The sequence below is a fragment of the Helianthus annuus genome, chromosome 16 (assembly GCF_002127325.2).
Source record: "Helianthus annuus cultivar XRQ/B chromosome 16, HanXRQr2.0-SUNRISE, whole genome shotgun sequence".
Lineage (NCBI taxonomy): Eukaryota > Viridiplantae > Streptophyta > Magnoliopsida > Asterales > Asteraceae > Helianthus > Helianthus annuus.
The window spans coordinates 29,362,871-29,382,909 of NC_035448.2; the positions used below are offsets into that span (position 1 = coordinate 29,362,871).

Here is a 20,039-nt window from a genome sequence, read left to right on the forward strand (position 1 = left end):
TAGTTAAAAATTGTTGCACATGATTTTTGGATAACTTGTGAAGTTGGATTATGTGTGTTAAACTTTGTGTATGAAAAATTGCTAAACATGTTTAAAATAACTAGAAATGCTAGTTTACTAGTGTTCATAGCCAAACATATGATGCTTTAAAGTTTCTTGCAAAAATGATGATTGTTAAACATAAGTTTCGGATATATAATGTATGATTTCTTATTTTGCATCATGATCTTGTTGTAAATATGTGATTTTTGGTTCATAAATATATGACTTTGCTAAGGAGAAAACCCTAGAAACTATGAACATTTGATGAACTAGTTGAAGATGGTTTGAAGATTTAAAATGGCAATGTTTGATCCATATTTTAGTAATGGTCAATTTAGGAAAAGTGTTTGTAGAATTCTTATTGGTCATTTCCGGATTTGGGCCTGAATTTTTGGTACAATGTGGACTGTCAAACCTGCATCATCACGTGTACATGAAAGTGACAGATTACGACTCGCAACGACGGCATTACGACTCGAAACCACACGGTTGCGACTCGCAACCAAAGCATGACAAGTCGAAACCTCGAGATTGCGACTCGAGACCACGCCGTTGCGACTCGCAACCAAAACGTGATGACTCGAGACCACGGTTGCGACTCGCAACCACAGCGTGACAAGCCGAAACCACCTGGTTGCGACTCGAGACCAGCTGGTTGCGAGTGGGCTGTTCATTTTAGTTATTGGGCCATTCTGTGTTGGACTATCTGTTAAATGGACTTTGTGATGTTGTGTTCTGTTTGACTGTGTTACTGTTAGGGCCGGCTCAATAACCCCATGACTGTTTACCTGTATGTATGTTACGTGCCAGTATGTGTTACGTGAATGTTTGTATACCGAACCTGACCTATACCGGTAACCATGTTAGGACGTGGTGACCAACGTGATTGACAAGTAACCTAAACCTACCGAGCAACCCAAGGTGAGTTCACAACTTAAAAGCATGCGTCCCGGTGGTTTGGGACACGAGACTAACAACCCTATCCCCTGGTAAAAGGGGATACCATTTACATACCTTCCCTAGTTTTCGGGAACAAAACTTACTTTTCCTTCCCTGGTATTGGGAAACCTTTTGGTTAATTACTGTTTATACGGATTGCAACTAACGGCACTAAACGAAACTCTATCACTCAAGTCCCTACTACAAATACCGATTAGTCGCCGGGTTAGGCGAGCGGGTTATTAGTTGATAGCGCTATTTAGGTGTTTACCAGCCTCACACCGTGCCCTGGTTTGGGATCGGTCGTGAACTAATGTACTCAGAAATCCGTCAATGATGATAGAACATTGACATCGGGGCATCCTGCGGATACGCAACGGTTACCTAGTGTTCGGTATTGGAAAAACAGTTTAGTCGCTAACTTTTGGGGTAGCTCCCCATGGCATGTATAAACGGATAAATTAACCGGTGAAACAAAGTTTTTGGTAATTAAAACTGGACAACTAGTGAACTCACTCAGCATTATTGTTGACCCCCCTTACTGCATGCTTTGCAGGTAACCAGTGACGAAGGAGCTTGCAGCTTGGGGACGTGTAGTGTCTGTTCACCCTTGTGTTGGGTGTTACCTTATTTTGAATCATGAACTTTGTTTTAAACTACCGTACTTATGCTTCCGCTACTTAATACTGTTTTGGAACTTAAAACTTTAAACTCGGAACTTAATATTTGCTAAGCTTATGAATAGTAAGTATTACTTTTGTTATAAACTTAAGTATTCGGTATAATTGGTGGCTGGATCCTGGTCAGTCACGCCCCCGAAGCGGGTGTTATCCGCAGGTGGATTTTGGGGGTGTGACAGATTGGTATCAGAGCCATTGGTTATAGTGAACTTGGTTTTAAAAAAAAAGGGGAAAAATCTTTTTGGAGAAAACCAGACTATAACCCGTGACTCGTAACGACACTACACTCCAAGTGCAAGGCTCGGCACATTCGACTTCATAGCTCGGACCAGTGTTTACTTGTTTGCTTTATGTTTCCTGTTATGATATACGTACTAGTGTGCCTAAACTAGATAGATACGCCTCTCTATTCTATCTCATTCTCGCTACACTACGACATCACACTCATACTGTGTTTTCTGGTTATGAAGACAATGAGTGGACGCGGAAGAGGAAACATTAACATGACGCAGGCTCAGTTCACTAACCTGCTCAACACAGTGGCTGCGGCTTTTGCAGCTCACCCTATAGGTAAGCTCGTTGTTTTAGGATGTTTAGATCCTACCGCCACATCGACTTTTTCGCCTCTAAACCTATACGCTTCGCTTCTCACGAACAGGTCAGCATGCACCTGCGCAACCACCAGTGTGTACTTTCAAAACTTTCATGGATTGCAAGCCTCTCCCTTTCAACGGCACTGAGGGTGCCATAGGTCTTCTGCATTGGATTGAGAAAATTGAAGCTGTTTTTGCTGTTTGCGAGTGTCCCCCTGCAAATTGGGTGAAATTTGCTACTGCTACGCTTGAAGGAAGCGCGCTTTCTTGGTGGAAGGCGCAGATTCAGATGTTTGGTTTGGAAACTGCTAATGCTACCGCATGGGAGGATTTCAAGGATATGATTAAGGATGAATACTGTCACCGGGATGACATCCACAAGCTTGAAAACGAGTACTATGAGCTCAAGATGGTTGGGTCAGAGATTGAGACCTACACCAAGCTGTCTAACGACTATGCCGCTCTTTGCCCAAACATGTCACGACCAATGTACCGAAGGATCGAACTGTATATCAAAGGTTTGGCTCCAGAGATTCGAAGCCATGTCACTACAGCCAACCACACGACCATTCAGCCGATTGTTCGACTTGCTCACAAACTTACTGATCAGGCCGTAGAAGAGGGCCGGTTGCCCAAAAGGATCAATGCTACCGTCGGAACTTCTAGTGACAGCAAGCGTAAGTGGGAAGGAAGTCAAAGCAAGGATGTTAACCCCACTCAGGCCCCAGCACAGCAAAGGAAAACTGAAAACAACAAAGGCACCCAGCAACAGGGTGGCTACCGGGGAAGCTACCCTAAGTGCAACAAGTGTAACAAGCACCACAATGGGGCATGTAACAAGGGCCAGTGTCAGCGATGCCACAAGATGGGGCACGACGCCAAGGATTGTAGAAGCCAGTTCCCAATAAGACAGAATCAGCAACAACCCCAACAGCAACAGCAGCAGGGAAACAACCGGGCATGTTTTAAGTGTGGAGCTGAGGGGCACTTTAAGAAGGATTGCCCTGAACTGAATCAGAACCGCAACAATAATCAGGGAGCTGGGAACAACAATCAGAACAACAATGCTGGGAATGGTGCTAGAGGAAGAGCTTTCGTGATTGGAGCTGGTGAAGCAAGGAATGACCCCAATGTCGTGGCGGGTAAGTTCCTACTCGATGATCGTTATGTTTCTGTGTTATTTGATTCCGGTGCCGATGCTAGTTATGTATCCCTACGTATTAGTAAGAAGCTTAAGCGTCCGCTTTCGTTACTAAGTTCTCCTCATATCGTCGAGTTAGCTAATGGTAGAAACATCGAGGCCTCACACGTTGTCAAGGGTTGCAAACTAGAGTTGTCTGGTCAGACATTTAGTATCGATCTTTTCCCTGTTACTCTTGGAAGCTTCGACGTCGTTATTGGTATGGATTGGTTATCCAAGCATCGCGCTGAGATCCTCTGTCAAGAGAAAGCAGTTCGTATTCCTCGCCATTCTGGCAAACCCCTCATTGTACAAGGTGGCAAAAGCGGAGAAGTCTCCGGCATTATCTCGTTTTTGAAGGCCCAGAAGTGTTTACGAAAAGGGCACATCGCTATCTTAGCACTTGTTACCAACACGCAGGAAAAGAAAAAGAGGATTGAAGACTTTCCAGTAGTGCGTGACTACCCCGAAGTATTTCCTGAGGAATTACCTGGACTCCCTCCACATCGTCAGGTCGAATTCCAAATCGAGCTAGCTCCCGGAGCAGCGCCTATAGCTCGTGCGCCCTATCGACTAGCCCCCGCAGAATTGAAGGAACTCTCTACTCAACTACAGGAACTATTGGATAAAGGGTTTATCCGTCCTAGCTCATCACCCTGGGGAGCACCGGTACTCTTTGTTAAGAAGAAGGATGGCACGTTCCGAATGTGCATTGACTATCGTGAGTTGAACAAGGTTACCATCAAGAATCGTTACCCTCTCCCGCGAATCGACGATTTGTTTGATCAACTGCAAGGATCAAGCTACTACTCTAAGATTGACCTGCGATCAGGCTACCATCAGTTAAGGGTCCGTAATGAAGATATTTCCAAGACTGCATTCAGAACTCGTTATGGTCATTATGAATTCCTCGTTATGCCCTTTGGAATGACCAACGCGCCTGCGGTATTCATGGATCTTATGAACCGGGTATGCAAACCCTACCTCGACAAATTTGTGATCGTGTTTATAGACGACATCTTGATCTACTCGAAAAGTCAGGAAGAGCACGAACAGCACCTACGACTTATCCTCGAACTCCTTCGCAATGAGCAACTGTATGCCAAGTTCTCGAAATGCGACTTCTGGCTTCGAGAAGTCCATTTCCTTGGGCACGTGGTTAACAAGGATGGAATCCACGTCGACCCAGCTAAGATCGACTCTATAAAGAATTGGCCTACCCCTAAGACTCCGACTGAAGTTCGCCAATTCTTGGGACTAGCGGGATACTACCGCAGATTTATTCAGGGATTCTCAAAGATTGCACAACCCCTCACTACGCTCACTCAGAAAGGCGTCACCTACAAGTGGAATGAAGCACAGGAATCTGCTTTTCAGAGGCTTAAGGATAACCTCTGCAGTGCTCCTATTCTCTCGTTACCTGAAGGAACAGACGACTTTGTGGTTTACTGCGATGCGTCTATTCATGGGCTCGGTTGCGTGTTGATGCAACGCGAGAAAGTTATTGCTTACGCCTCTCGACAACTTAAGACACACGAAAGGAACTACACAACGCATGATTTGGAATTGGGAGCGGTGATATTTGCGCTTAAAATATGGAGACATTACCTGTACGGTACCAAGTGCACCATTTACACCGATCACAGGAGTCTCGAGCATATCTTTAAGCAGAAGGAGTTAAACATGCGACAGCGCCGATGGGTCGAACTTCTGAATGATTACGAATGCGCCATCAAGTATCATCCGGGCAAGGCCAATGTTGTGGCAGACGCCCTCAGTCGAAAGGACACTGTACCAAAGCGAGTGCGAGCATTACAACTTACCATCCAGTCTAGTCTCCCTACCCAGATTCGAAATGCTCAGATTGAAGCTCTGAAACCGGAAAACATCAGGGCTGAGTCCCTGCGAGGATCGAGGCAGCAACTAGAACAGAAAGAGGACGGCGCCTACTATGTGGCAGGGCACATTTGGGTCCCACATTACGGAGATCTACAAGAGCTTGTGATGGACGAAGCCCATAAGTCCCGTTACTCAGTACATCCTGGTTCAGATAAGATGTACCACGACTTAAGGACCACTTACTGGTGGCCTGGCATGAAAGCCCACATAGCCGCTTACGTTGGCAAATGTTTGACCTGCGCAAGAGTCAAGATCGAGTATCAGAAACCAGCAGGCCTACTACAGCAACCGGAAATCCCGAAGTGGAAATGGGAGCAAATTTCCATGGATTTTGTTACAGGGCTACCTAGATCCCAACGCGGGAATGATACTATTTGGGTGATAGTAGATCGATTGACTAAGTCTGCACACTTTCTGGCCATTAAGGAAACAGACAAGTTTTCTACCTTGGCAGAAATTTATTTAAAGGAAGTAGTCTCCAAGCACGGGGTGCCAACTTCTATTATTTCCGACCGAGACGCTCGTTTTACTTCCGAGTTGTGGCAAGCTATGCACAAATCCTTTGGCTCACGTTTGGACATGAGCACCGCTTATCACCCGCAAACGGATGGGCAGTCTGAACGCACCATCCAAACCCTGGAAGACATGCTTAGAGCATGTGTGATCGATTTTGGCAAGAACTGGGAGAAGCATCTACCGTTGGTGGAATTCTCCTACAATAACAGCTACCACACTAGTATTCAGGCGGCACCTTTTGAGGCATTGTACGGTCGTAAATGCCGATCACCTCTCTGCTGGGCGGAAGTTGGTGATAGTCAACTTACAGGCCCAGAACTGGTAGTAGATACAACAGAAAGGATTTCGCAGATCAGGCAACGCATGGCGGCAGCTCGTGACCGTCAGAAAAGCTACGCTGACAAGCGTAGGAAGCCGTTAGAATTCCAGGTCGGGGACCGGGTTCTACTAAAAGTCTCACCCTGGAAGGGTGTGGTCCGTTTCGGTAAACGGGGCAAGCTGAATCCACGGTATGTTGGACCATTCGAAATTACCGAGAAAATCGGTAAGGTTGCTTATAGATTAAACCTGCCTGCAGAGCTGAGTGCAGTGCACAACGTTTTTCACGTATCTAACCTGAAGAAGTGTTTGTCGGATGAAACACTTGTAATTCCTTTTAAGGAACTGACTATTGATGAACAGCTACACTTTACTGAGGAACCGATTGAGATCACGGATCGAGAGATCAAAACCCTCAAACGTAGCCAGATACCCCTTGTACGAGTTCGTTGGAACTCACGGCGCGGCCCAGAGTTTACCTGGGAGCGGGAGGACCAGATGAAGTCCAAGTATCCCCAGTTATTCCCAAACGAAAACCCCAGCACTGAAGCTACAACCGAATTTCGGGACGAAATTCCAAACTAACGGGGGGATGATGTGACACCCCGTTGAAACACGCTAGCTTGGCAGTGGCTGCTTCAACTTTCGGGACGAAAGTTCTTAAAACTTGGGGATAATGTGACACTCGAGGTTTTTCCGAACGATCACCTTGTAATATCTTGTGAATATAAATATTATTAAATGAAAACGTGACCTTTGTGCATGATATGTGATGTATGTATGTATTATATATATATATATGAGAGCCGAAACCACGACCCGAGACCATGACTCGCAACCGGGCGGTTGCGAGTGGGCCACTCGGTCTCGAGTGGGCCGTTGAGCCGAAACCGGTTGGGCCGAAACCCCCAAGCCCAACTCGTGACCCCTTGTATAAATCCCACCCTTTTCCCCACTTGCTTCATTTTACACACCAACACTTCTTCTAATCTCTCTCACTAGAAAACCCTCTACAAACACCACTTTCCTTCTCCTTGATCTCGGTTCAAGCTTGGAACAAATCGGACAAGACACTCGGTCAAGACCATCACTCGGACACTTCATCTTCTCTCATTTTCTTCCTTTCTTTCGGCTCATCCTCCTTCTTCACAACCGGTTAGTGTTGTTACTATGTGCATAAGATTTATGTATATTGTGTGAACTAGAAGATGGTTAGTTAAAAATTGTTGCACATGATTTTTGGATAACTTGTGAAGTTGGATTATGTGTGTTAAACTTTGTGTATGAAAAATTGCTAAACATGTTTAAAATAACTAGAAATGCTAGTTTACTAGTGTTCATAGCCAAACATATGATGCTTTAAAGTTTCTTGCAAAAATGATGATTGTTAAACATAAGTTTCGGATATATAATGTATGATTTCTTATTTTGCATCATGATCTTGTTGTAAATATGTGATTTTTGGTTCATAAATATATGACTTTGCTAAGGAGAAAACCCTAGAAACTATGAACATTTGATGAACTAGTTGAAGATGGTTTGAAGATTTAAAATGGCAATGTTTGATCCATATTTTAGTAATGGTCAATTTAGGAAAAGTGTTTGTAGAATTCTTATTGGTCATTTCCGGATTTGGGCCTGAATTTTTGGTACAATGTGGACTGTCAAACCTGCATCATCACGTGTACATGAAAGTGACAGATTACGACTCGCAACGACGGCATTACGACTCGAAACCACACGGTTGCGACTCGCAACCAAAGCATGACAAGTCGAAACCTCGAGATTGCGACTCGAGACCACGCCGTTGCGACTCGCAACCAAAACGTGATGACTCGAGACCACGGTTGCGACTCGCAACCACAGCGTGACAAGCCGAAACCACCTGGTTGCGACTCGAGACCAGCTGGTTGCGAGTGGGCTGTTCATTTTAGTTATTGGGCCATTCTGTGTTGGACTATCTGTTAAATGGACTTTGTGATGTTGTGTTCTGTTTGACTGTGTTACTGTTAGGGCCGGCTCAATAACCCCATGACTGTTTACCTGTATGTATGTTACGTGCCAGTATGTGTTACGTGAATGTTTGTATACCGAACCTGACCTATACCGGTAACCATGTTAGGACGTGGTGACCAACGTGATTGACAAGTAACCTAAACCTACCGAGCAACCCAAGGTGAGTTCACAACTTAAAAGCATGCGTCCCGGTGGTTTGGGACACGAGACTAACAACCCTATCCCCTGGTAAAAGGGGATACCATTTACATACCTTCCCTAGTTTTCGGGAACAAAACTTACTTTTCCTTCCCTGGTATTGGGAAACCTTTTGGTTAATTACTGTTTATACGGATTGCAACTAACGGCACTAAACGAAACTCTATCACTCAAGTCCCTACTACAAATACCGATTAGTCGCCGGGTTAGGCGAGCGGGTTATTAGTTGATAGCGCTATTTAGGTGTTTACCAGCCTCACACCGTGCCCTGGTTTGGGATCGGTCGTGAACTAATGTACTCAGAAATCCGTCAATGATGATAGAACATTGACATCGGGGCATCCTGCGGATACGCAACGGTTACCTAGTGTTCGGTATTGGAAAAACAGTTTAGTCGCTAACTTTTGGGGTAGCTCCCCATGGCATGTATAAACGGATAAATTAACCGGTGAAACAAAGTTTTTGGTAATTAAAACTGGACAACTAGTGAACTCACTCAGCATTATTGTTGACCCCCCTTACTGCATGCTTTGCAGGTAACCAGTGACGAAGGAGCTTGCAGCTTGGGGACGTGTAGTGTCTGTTCACCCTTGTGTTGGGTGTTACCTTATTTTGAATCATGAACTTTGTTTTAAACTACCGTACTTATGCTTCCGCTACTTAATACTGTTTTGGAACTTAAAACTTTAAACTCGGAACTTAATATTTGCTAAGCTTATGAATAGTAAGTATTACTTTTGTTATAAACTTAAGTATTCGGTATAATTGGTGGCTGGATCCTGGTCAGTCACGCCCCCGAAGCGGGTGTTATCCGCAGGTGGATTTTGGGGGTGTGACAACGTCATTTAATATTTCACATGCTTTAGTATTAGTATAACATTAACGTTATATTGATAGTTTGATAATGATATTATATTTAATATAATAAATATGGTATTATACAAAAAATGTGATGATATATATCTTATCAGCTCTTATCAGTCAGGTGTTATAACCTTTGATAAAGACGTTTTATTTTGATTTAGTTTAGTTTATAAAAACAAACCTAACTTTTAACATTTTTATTATTTAATATGTAAAATTACATTTACTCAACCCGTATAATACACGAGATTTTTAAAGATATAACTTTTTTATTATTTAGTATACAAAATTACATGTATTTAACTCGTGTAACACACGGCGTTATAACCTAGTAAATAAATAAACCAAAAACCAACAAGGTGGTTATCCATTATCAAAGACAAAGTCTTTAAACAGACGACAGGGATTGGACAGTGTGACGGATTTGGTTAGCAAGGAATGTAAAGACCTTTGAAGACAAGTTTGTTCCGGTTATCAAGGAGGACACTTTCATTTGGATGTGCCATAGAACAAAGCTTCCTTCCCCTTCGTGGGAGAGAGAGTATTTGATGTTACCGAGATGTTGTAATCGGTGTCTTTTTTCGTTCGCTTGTAGCTTCCAGCCGCTTGCTAGGTTCTTTATATTTATAAAAAAGTTTGGTTGGTCTATAAAAAGGATTAAAAGAAATCAGTCGTTAAAAAGACATCCATATTTTAATTAAAGAATTGGTCATCACCTTCTTATCTTCATTCACGTAAATGTCATTGTGGTTTTGTTGTTAGATTTAATGAATGTTATAAATTATTGTAACTAACAACTTTTTTAATATATTAAGGTGTTTAATTTTATCAGTTATTCATGCATAAATTGAAAGCCTTTTAATCACATCTCAGGAAGAGCAGTAGAATGGCGATGAACCGTCCCTTGTTCCTGTCTAAGAAAATCATGAAAGCTCAGAGTGTCCTATATTTATAAAGACGTCAAAGATTATTTAGTTGCAAGTTACGCGAATGTTGGAATTAACCCAACCATAAATGAATTGATTAATGCTCACCCCTACAAAGAATGTTGGAAATCAAGCATTTTGATCAAACTTAAAAATAAGAGATTGAAGAACCTATTCGACTCTTTTTATTATTAAACCAAAGCATACAAATTACAATAAACCTAATCATTTAGTTATACTAGATTCATGGATCTTATCACCCCAAACTAATTAAAATTGGCCGTTGCCACTCCCAACCTTCACTTTGGCTCCCACCACCCCCAACTTAACACTTTGGTGTATCTGTCACCCCGGCGTTAACCAAACACTAAGGGGTTGTTTGTTTACCTTTTAATGAGACTCTTAATGATTCAGACCTGTTACTGGTTCAACACTTAATGTTTCAGACTGTTTGTTTCACGAGCAGATGTCTGAATGGTTCAGACATTTGCCTCTGAATGGTTAAGATTTATACAAAGTCTGAATGGTTAAGACCTCTAATCTGAATTGGTCACACATTTGCCTCTGAACGGTTAAGCATTATACAGGCTCTTAATGGTTCAGACCTCTTACTGGTTCAGCACTTAATCATTCAGATGTTGCCAAACAGCCCCTAACTCTGTTTTTTTTTTTTTTTTTGCTAATGTGGCTTTTTATCTGATGTGGCAAGATGACATGACCTTTTATAATTATAATTAATATATATATATATATATATAATATGTGTGTATATATTTTTTATATATAAAGAAAAAACCTCATCTCTCTAACTCTCATTCTCTCTCTACCTCTCCAGCCACCACCAACAACCACCTCCGGCCACCACCCTCCAACCCACAACCAAATCTCTACCATTAAATCTCTTATTATCAAAATAACCAAATCCACCCCTATTTCATTATTCCATTATTATCTCAAATCTCTGAGAGTGTTTTTATGTGTGGAGGATAAAAAACGACGCCGGTGAGATTGTGCTTCGATCTTGGCTAGTGACGGGGATGACGTCGGCTTCGTCGCTCAGATCTGAAATGAGAACAGACCATGGCTTCTCAAGTCCAAATCTACGGTTTCAAGCTTGATTTTGTGTTGTGTTTGTTGTTGATTTTGGGTATTGGTTGTTGTTTTTATCGTTGCCGATGAGATTTGTGCTTCGATCCATGTTGGCGGAGGTGATGGTGGTTGGTGGAGGTGATTGTGGTAGTGGTTGGTGATGGTGACGGAGGTGCTAGTGGTGGTAGTAGGAGGCAGGAAGTTGTGATGGTGGTGGTGGTAGGAGGTTGCAGTGGCGGCAGCAGGAGGTTGTGGTGGTAGAAGGCAGAGTGTTGGAAGATGCAGCAAAATAAGAGTCAGCCGGTTATAAGGGTGATATCCACGTCAGCAAGCCACATCATGTTACAATGACACGTAGGATGTGAAAACAAACAGAGTTAGTGTTTGGTTAACGCTAAGGTGATAAGAACACCAAAGTGTTGAGTTGGGGGTGGTAGCAGCCCAAGTGAAAGTTGAGAGTGGCAGCGGCCAGTTTTGATTAGTTTAGGGTGATAAGATCTTATTCTCCTTGAATAAATAGTAAACCTAAACTAAATAAATATATGTTGTTAAATAAAATACTAATACTTATCTAACCAAATAACTATATAATAATAAATAACCAAACTTTATCTTCAACCCTTTTGAATTATCTTGAACCCACTTCAACTCGATTAGGATTAACCCTTTAATCTCCTCCTTAATCCAAATATGGACTTGTTTCTTCACATTTGCACTTTACTTAACGCTAAAACGGATTAAACTCTCATTTGATCGTTGTTTTATCACCATGTCACACTCCTCCTTGATATGCCCTCGTTAATATCAACCCCTTACAAAGACAACAACAACCCACCGGTTGATCCGTCTCTTGATCCCCAAATGAATCCCTGGGCCCTCGCTCTTTGGTTCCTTCGGCGACACGAGCACACGGCCGTTGTTTTTTCGCCACAAAAATAATTGAGCATCTCATTGCGATTTTCCTCTTGTACGAGAAAGAGTCTCCGACAAAAATAAAACATGATCAAACTCGGGTTAAATTTCTCCATCAAATAGAACTCGATCACCACGAAAATGAACTGAACTGATCACAGGTCGTTGCCGCCTTCCCAACGGTACTCCCCATGACATCAACTAACCTGAAGCACCGTTCGCGCCTTCTTATCACCAATCCAACCCCGAAACGCCACCAGTTTTGTTGCCTAATACTACCGGACCGAGGTTGTCCAAAATGAACACTCATTTTGTGACATCGGCTAACCCAAATCGCCTCACAACTTACAACCGTCAACAACCCCCACCATAGCGGGTTCTCAATTGAATCACGTATGATTGTTCAAACCACCAATTCTTGTGTGGAATTTCACTGAACATAAAAGCTTTAAAAGTCACTTATCAAACAAAGTAATATATCACATTTTTCCATACAAAAACTTATTTGAGCTATTTGTTGCTCACAAGTCCACCCACGGAGTAATAATAATCTTTGGTTGGCTGTTTCTTTTTTTTTTTTAAATAATACAAGGCAACAGGTGATTAATTCATGTTGCTACATTGTCAACGTATTATAAAGGTTGTTATATAATTCTAGGGAGATGATCAAATAGGAAGTTTATTTTAGCTAGGAAGGATAGGAAGCAATAATAAGATGATATGTGGCAAATAACAAAATTACAAGGAAGAGTATTTTAGTCCAAACAATTTCAATTACATCCAGATCTAAAAAAAACCCATTTCCTTTCTCTTCAACTCAACCCTACACCACCACCACCACTCCACCACACACTATCACCCACCGTCACCACCACCACTGCCATAACCACCACGACAAGTGCCGCCGCCTTAACCACCAACAACAACAACACCGATCTTGCAACCATTTCTTATCTTGCACCGTCGTCACTACCCACCACCCTTGACCCACACGAATCACTACCCACTTCTGATGTACCCACCCCAACCTCCAGCAACAACCACCTGCACCATCTCAAGCAACACCATGCGAAAAGTCATACCCGATGGAGTGAATCTTCGATAAAATTTATAATCAGTAAATCGAAAGGATAAGATCTGAACTAAAATGAAATTGAATAAGGAAATCGAGAAGAGGAATGAACCCATGAAAGTAGATGTCAGATCTGGAGATTTTCAAAAACAACTTTATTGCGTTTTTCTCAATTTTGAATAATGGACTTTGGTTGGTGTAAAAGGAATCTTCTGGCTTGACTTTAGAGGTATGTGTATCTTTGAATAGGACAAAGTTAGCAGTGAATTAGTGATTCCATTTACATTTATTTTTCTATTGCGTTTTATAAATTGTCTTGCGTTTTATGTCACTTTATCGAAATTGAAAGGAAATTATATTTTTATGATTATAATTTTATTGCTTTTGTATTTTCTGGCTATTACGCTTTAAAAAAAACATATTTTTCAAGTGTTTTTAGTCCATTGCGTTTTAGGTAAAACACATTTTTATGTGTTTTCAGTCAATTGCGTTTTAGAAAAAAAACATTTTTAAATGTTTTCTGGCCATTGCGTTTTAGGTAAAACACAGTTTTATGTGTTTTTAGTCCATTGCGTTTTAGAAACTACACTTTCTTTTGAGTTTTTAGGCTACTGCGTTTTAGAATTAAGACATTTCTTTGTGTTTTCTGGCCATTGCGTTTTACAAATAAGACATTTCTTTGTGTTTTTAGTGCATTGCGTTTTAGAAGAATGTCATTTTTAGGTTTTTTTTTTTCCATTGCGTTTTACGCAACTGAGTTTTTTCCATTGCGTTTTACGCAACTGAGTTTTTTCCATTGCGTTTTACGCAACTGGGTTTTCAAAAAAAAAATTCGAAAATATAGCAATAGTATACTCGTTTTAAAGATAAAAAAACGCTCGTTTTTTTGGTGCAATTTTTATAAAAAAATAATGTCGTATGAAAAAGTTATTAACGTTTAAAAAATGAGGGGTAATTGGAGGAGAGAGAAACTATTGTGTTGGATTTACTAGAATGCCCCTAACAAACCCACACGCCACTTTTTTTTTTGCTTCAATTTCATTCATTTAATCTTAGCAATTGATTAACTAAATGGATGGTCAAGATCACTTCCTAGCCTTCCTAGCCAAATAAACTTTCTATTGTATCTCCACCCTATAATTCTATATTATAAAGGTTGTTATATAATTCTACTAGGTTAGTTCCCCGTGTGTTACACGGGTTGAACAATTTAAACTATTTAATAAATATTTCTTGTAAATACAAACTAAAGAGGGAGACATTTATATACCAATTGACATAAATAAGTTAATATAAAGATGATGTATGTTAGTATTATAAAATTTATCAGAGAAGAATGTAATCAAACTGTCGCTAAAAATAATACAAAAATAAATATATTATATAATACGTATTATTGTATTTACGTATTACATTACATTTAAATTTAATGATAAATAAAAAGATAGAATGGATGTAAATTACAAAGACACTTAATGTTTAAAAAAAAGATGTAACATGAATAATGATAATTTACGAATATTTTCATTAAATGTATTATTTGAAAATTTGGAAAGTTGTTACTAAGATTTCAGGATTTTTTTTTTTTTTTTTTTTTGAAATTAGGATTAACTATTACCAAGATTTTAGGGTTATTTTTTTTTTTAATTTAGGATTATCTATGAAACTAAAGAGATAAGTAAATCAATGTGTGACACATGTCATTTATTGGAACCATCTAATTTTCTGTTTTCCCGCCTCTTTTGTATAGTTATCTTATATTAATTAAATACTAAGGGGCTATTTGGTAGCCTCTTAATGACCATTCAGATGCTACCTCTTAATGGTTTAAAACCTCTGAATGAATAAGAGGTAACCTCAAGTCTGAATGGTTAAGAGGTAACCTCTGAATGGTAAATCATCATATGTCACATTCTTCTACCTTCTCATTGGTAAAATTCTTAATGGTTATATTAAGATGTAGCCTCTTAATGACCATTCAGAGGCTACCAAACAGCCTATAAATTAATATTAAATCGTATCATACTTTGAATTTGAAATAGAATCCTTCTATTTTTCTAACAAAGTATTATCTTCGAATTTAAAATTGTTAATTTAAGATAAGATGTTTTTAATTTTTCTTTAGGAAAATAAAAAATAGATGACTCCAATGAATGATACGTGTCACATATTAGTTTATTTATAGTATGAATTTGGTATATAAAATTACATTTATTCAACCCGTACAATACACGGGGTTCCTTAAAGTTTTTCTTTTATTTAATATGTCAAATTATATAATAAAATAAAATAAAGAATTTCAAATAATGTCACGTGACACCCTCTCCTTTCATCTTACAATATTAATTTATATAGTATTTTATTTTAATATAATTTTTAATTACTAATACGTGTTTTATATTCATAAATCTATTGATTTTCATTAATTGGTTGTTCGATAAATGAATATGTTTTTTTTTTGTTCTGGTGCTAATATTTTTGTTATAATAATCTAAATATATTAGTAGTTGATTACGTTTGAAGTTGATAAGGTATTAACCATTTGAAGTTGATTATGTTTTTAAAGTGATTTTAATTTCAAATAATGTCACGTGACACCCTCTCCTTTCATCTTACAATATTAATTTATATAGTATTTTATTTTAATATAATTTTTAATTACTAATACGTGTTTTATATTCATAAATCTATTGATTTTCATCAATTGATTGTTCGATAAATGAATATGTTTTTTTTTTGTTCTGGTGCTAATATTTTTGTTATAATAATCTAAATATATTAGTAGTTGATTACGTTTGAAGTTGATAAAGTATTAACCATTTGAAGTTGATTATGTTTTTAAAGTGATTTTTCTACTTTGAAATTATAAACTTATCTTTACTATAAAATATATAATTTATAAACATTTGCTTTTATATGTTTTTTAAACGGATAAATAATAATAAAATTAAATTGATATGTGAAGGAAGATCAGATTTCAGGATTATTATTATTATTATTATTATTATTATTATTATTATTATTTTGAATTTAGGGATTCAATATTATTTGTAACATCATATTTTAAAGTCAATATATATCTATTTATTTTAATATACTTTATTATTTCTACATCTGACCGAAAATAAAATATTCTTCTTTTAAAACTCAAATCTTATCCAATAAAACACCGAAACTTAAATGAAATTCACAATATTCAAGTAGACTATTAGAATATTCAAGTAGATTATTATTATTATTATTATTATTATTATTATTATTATTATTATTATTATTATTATTATTATTTTGAATTTAGGGTTAACAATGAAACTAAAGGGATTATATTTTAGGAGGGAAAATAGATTTCTAGATAGTCTCATTGATTGCCATGTGTCTCAAATTGGTTTACTTTATTATATGTATATATTAAGTTGTTATTGATGAGGGCGTTAAGTGTACAGGGAAAATTGTGAAGGGGTGTATTGGCAAATGCTTAGGACTAAAGTGTGAAGACTGGATACATAAAGGGCTAAAGTGAAAGTATCTTTTGTCTTGGGTATATAAGTGAAAGTCCAGTATTCATTACTGGTTTAACACTTCAAGATTTTTCTGTTGACTCTCTCATCTTGTGCGATTTGGGTATGTTCCCTTTGTTCAGATCGGTTGTGATCCTGTTGATCTCTTGTAGTTGTAGTAGGTTGAGATCATGATCATTTCTTTTGTATTGTTCAAAGATCTTATACAGGGCCGGCCCAGAGGGTGTGGAGGGTGTTCTACCGCTCTAGGCCCAAAAAAATTAGGGACCAAAACTTTTTTCTATTCAGTTTACCCTTAAATAAAAGAATTACCAACTCATATAATTACGTAAGTTGTATATGGTGTAGATGGGTGCCTGCTTGCATCCTTATCCAAGAGATTCAGGTTCGAAGCATGCCAATTCCGTACTTTTTTTGTTCAATTCAAACCGACTTTTTAACTTTGTAAGGATGTCGGTGGATATTAGACCCTTTATAGTGGTTTTTTTTTTTTTTAAATTAGTTTCATCAAAAAATAAAGCAAACTGTGGTTATTCGATTCATTTTGTTTCAATTAAGTTTAATTGTTTTTCTTATAAAAAATGATTGTTCAAGTTACATTTTTATATCAAAATTGTTCAATTTATTCTTTTATTGAGGTAAACATGTAATTACTTAAAATAATGGTGCTTTGAGTCCGCATGTATTCACCCTATTTTGACCGACCCATATCTTGCCCCTTACTCAAAATTCATGTATTCATCACTGGTTCTGGTTCAAGCTTAATTTGCATGTAGAAAGAAGTAAGGGAAGTGTGAGAAAAAAACAACAATCTTTTGTTGGTATACTTTGATTTATAAAAAAATAGGCCCTTATACGTAAATAACATGATCTAGGGTTCTATTTTTGTTTACTCGCACAGGGCCTATGAGGACCTTCGAGTTTTAAGGGACGACCCTGGCTTTGCCAATGTTTAGACTTTGATTATATGAATGTATGGAGATTTGCAAATAGGGCCCAAATTTTTTATCTTGCACAGGGCCATTTTTTTTTTTTTTTTTTTTGTGATTTTCGGAGACGGCCCTGATCTTACATATTGTAATATCTAGGGTTTTGGGGGTGTTTTCTAGTTTGGATAATCAATAAAAGTTTTGCCACTATTATGTCGCTATTTCTTTGTTCTGTGTTGTTATACCATTTATGGAAATCAGGCCCTTCGATCAAACACAAAAATACGAGATTAAACAACATGTTTGATTCTTTTTATTATTAAACCAAAGCACACAAATTAAATAAATCTAGCCATCTATTTATACTAGACTCATTTTACTCATAACCTAACTCAAACACCAATTAAATAAATATTAAACCTAAACTAAATAATTATATGGTGCTATTAAAAAAATACTAATACTTATGTCTTGTCTAACCAAATAACTAAATAATAATAATAAGTAACCAAACTTTATCTTCAACCCTTTTAAATTGTTTTGAACCCATTTCAACTTTGATTATGACTAACCCTTTAATGGACATTCATTTCTAACCGTTTGTACATTTTCAATATTTTCCTTGAACATGTTTGTTGGCTCTCATCTTTTTAGCAACGCTTACATGTTTATACGTTCAAAATGTGTTTTCTCCCATGTGATTCTAGTAGGATATAAGACACAATTTTTATGAGGTACACAAGCCAAAATCAATATGCAACGATGGGTTCACATAATCAAAGGTGAATAATATCTATCATAACCATCATAGAGGTATAAAAAATAGTAAAAGAGAAGAAGACTGCATTCATGATTTTCTTTCCTAAACTTACAAAAGATAAACATAATTATATTATACGATATCTGAAGATCCAAAAAGTGACCGGACTCTAAATTGACCACGATCAGATCTTGTATTATCTGAAAAACTGAACTTGCACAACTAACAAACCGTTAGGCTCGCCGCAGAGGTGGGAGGGTCACTCTGCGACCACCCTCCGGCGTGAGGATAAATTTTTGCTAGAGAGAGAATAAGGAGGAAGATTCAGAAAATCGTACTTATGGTGTACTTGAAGAAGGTATTTATACTAGTTGACTTAGATGACGTTATTCGGAGGGACGCACTTTAGGATGTGCGTCCTTTGTTGGGTGAGAGGGACGGACTTTAGGATGTGCGTCCTTTTTGTTATCATCCGGCCTTGGAAGGTACTCCGGACTCGGTTATGTATCTACAATATCTATATGACTATAATAAATACATTATTTCAAGTAAGAATAGTGAAACAAAATAGTTTTAATATAATAAGGAAAGGAGTAATAAATGATTTGGAGAGCGTGACAATCAAATTGATGGATACATGTCGTGGATAATAAAACAAAGATAACCAAGGATCACCTAGGCCCTAGAACTAGAAGGAACTTGAAGCTTCTTGTTGTATATCTAACTATTTCTTTGTCATTTGCTTTACCTTTTCTTTTTCAAGTATGTTACAATAAACATAAATATCATATATTTATTTGGTAAAATGCTATGATGATCTGAACCGGTGATTAAAACGATTTTCTTACCGATCCACTTGCCCACCGGTTGATGAAATCGGATGAGGTTATTAACAAGTTAAACATAATATATACAACTAATAAAAACAAAATATCAAAGTAATTAATCTTCTGGTATGAATACAATATCGGACGATGACTCCTCTAAAAAGTTTGTTTTACGTAGAAGTGTAAGAAGTATTTAAAAAACTCAATTCGACTCATACGAACTCTGATCGAACTCAATTCAGCAACATTGGAACCGGCTCATTGAACCCAATAATATGAATCCTAAAGCTAAAATCATAAAGCTAAACCTTAAACTCTAAAATTAACCCTGAAAGCTAAGATGGTAGAGTTCGACGAACCGATTCCAACACCACTAGACTGAGTTCAATTGAAGTTCGTTTGAGCAAGTTAAGATACAATATAAATATTTTTTATTCTTCTTAGACAAAACAAACTTACCCCTTTAATATCAAGCATAAAATAGTATATGGAGAAGTAATCAACTTTTAGTAAAAACATCTGAAATCAAGACCAACCGCTTAATACAACCTATAACTTGCCAATTCAAATGGACTCAACCGAGCCTATAGTTGGTTAGTGATCCGGTTCAGTTATGAAAACAACTCTTTTGATTAAACCTTTATTTTGGATAAAATATTATTTATTTATTCCAATGCTATATATACTTTCTGTGTATCAAATAACTTTTTTCCTTGCCCTTAACTCCTTAAGGCAACAGTAACATGGATTTGACATTTTGT

The 20,039-nt window shown here is 38.0% G+C and overlaps 1 long non-coding RNA gene across 1 annotated transcript; it reads left to right on the top strand.

Moving 5' to 3' along the window:
* The first annotated feature begins 12,941 nt into the window (after positions 1-12,941).
* On the top strand, positions 12,942-17,904 carry LOC118488343. Its single transcript, XR_004884292.1, has 2 exons — positions 12,942-13,473; positions 16,688-17,904. It is a non-coding gene; the product is annotated as an uncharacterized LOC118488343 (long non-coding RNA).
* The last annotated feature ends 2,135 nt before the right edge of the window (positions 17,905-20,039 follow it).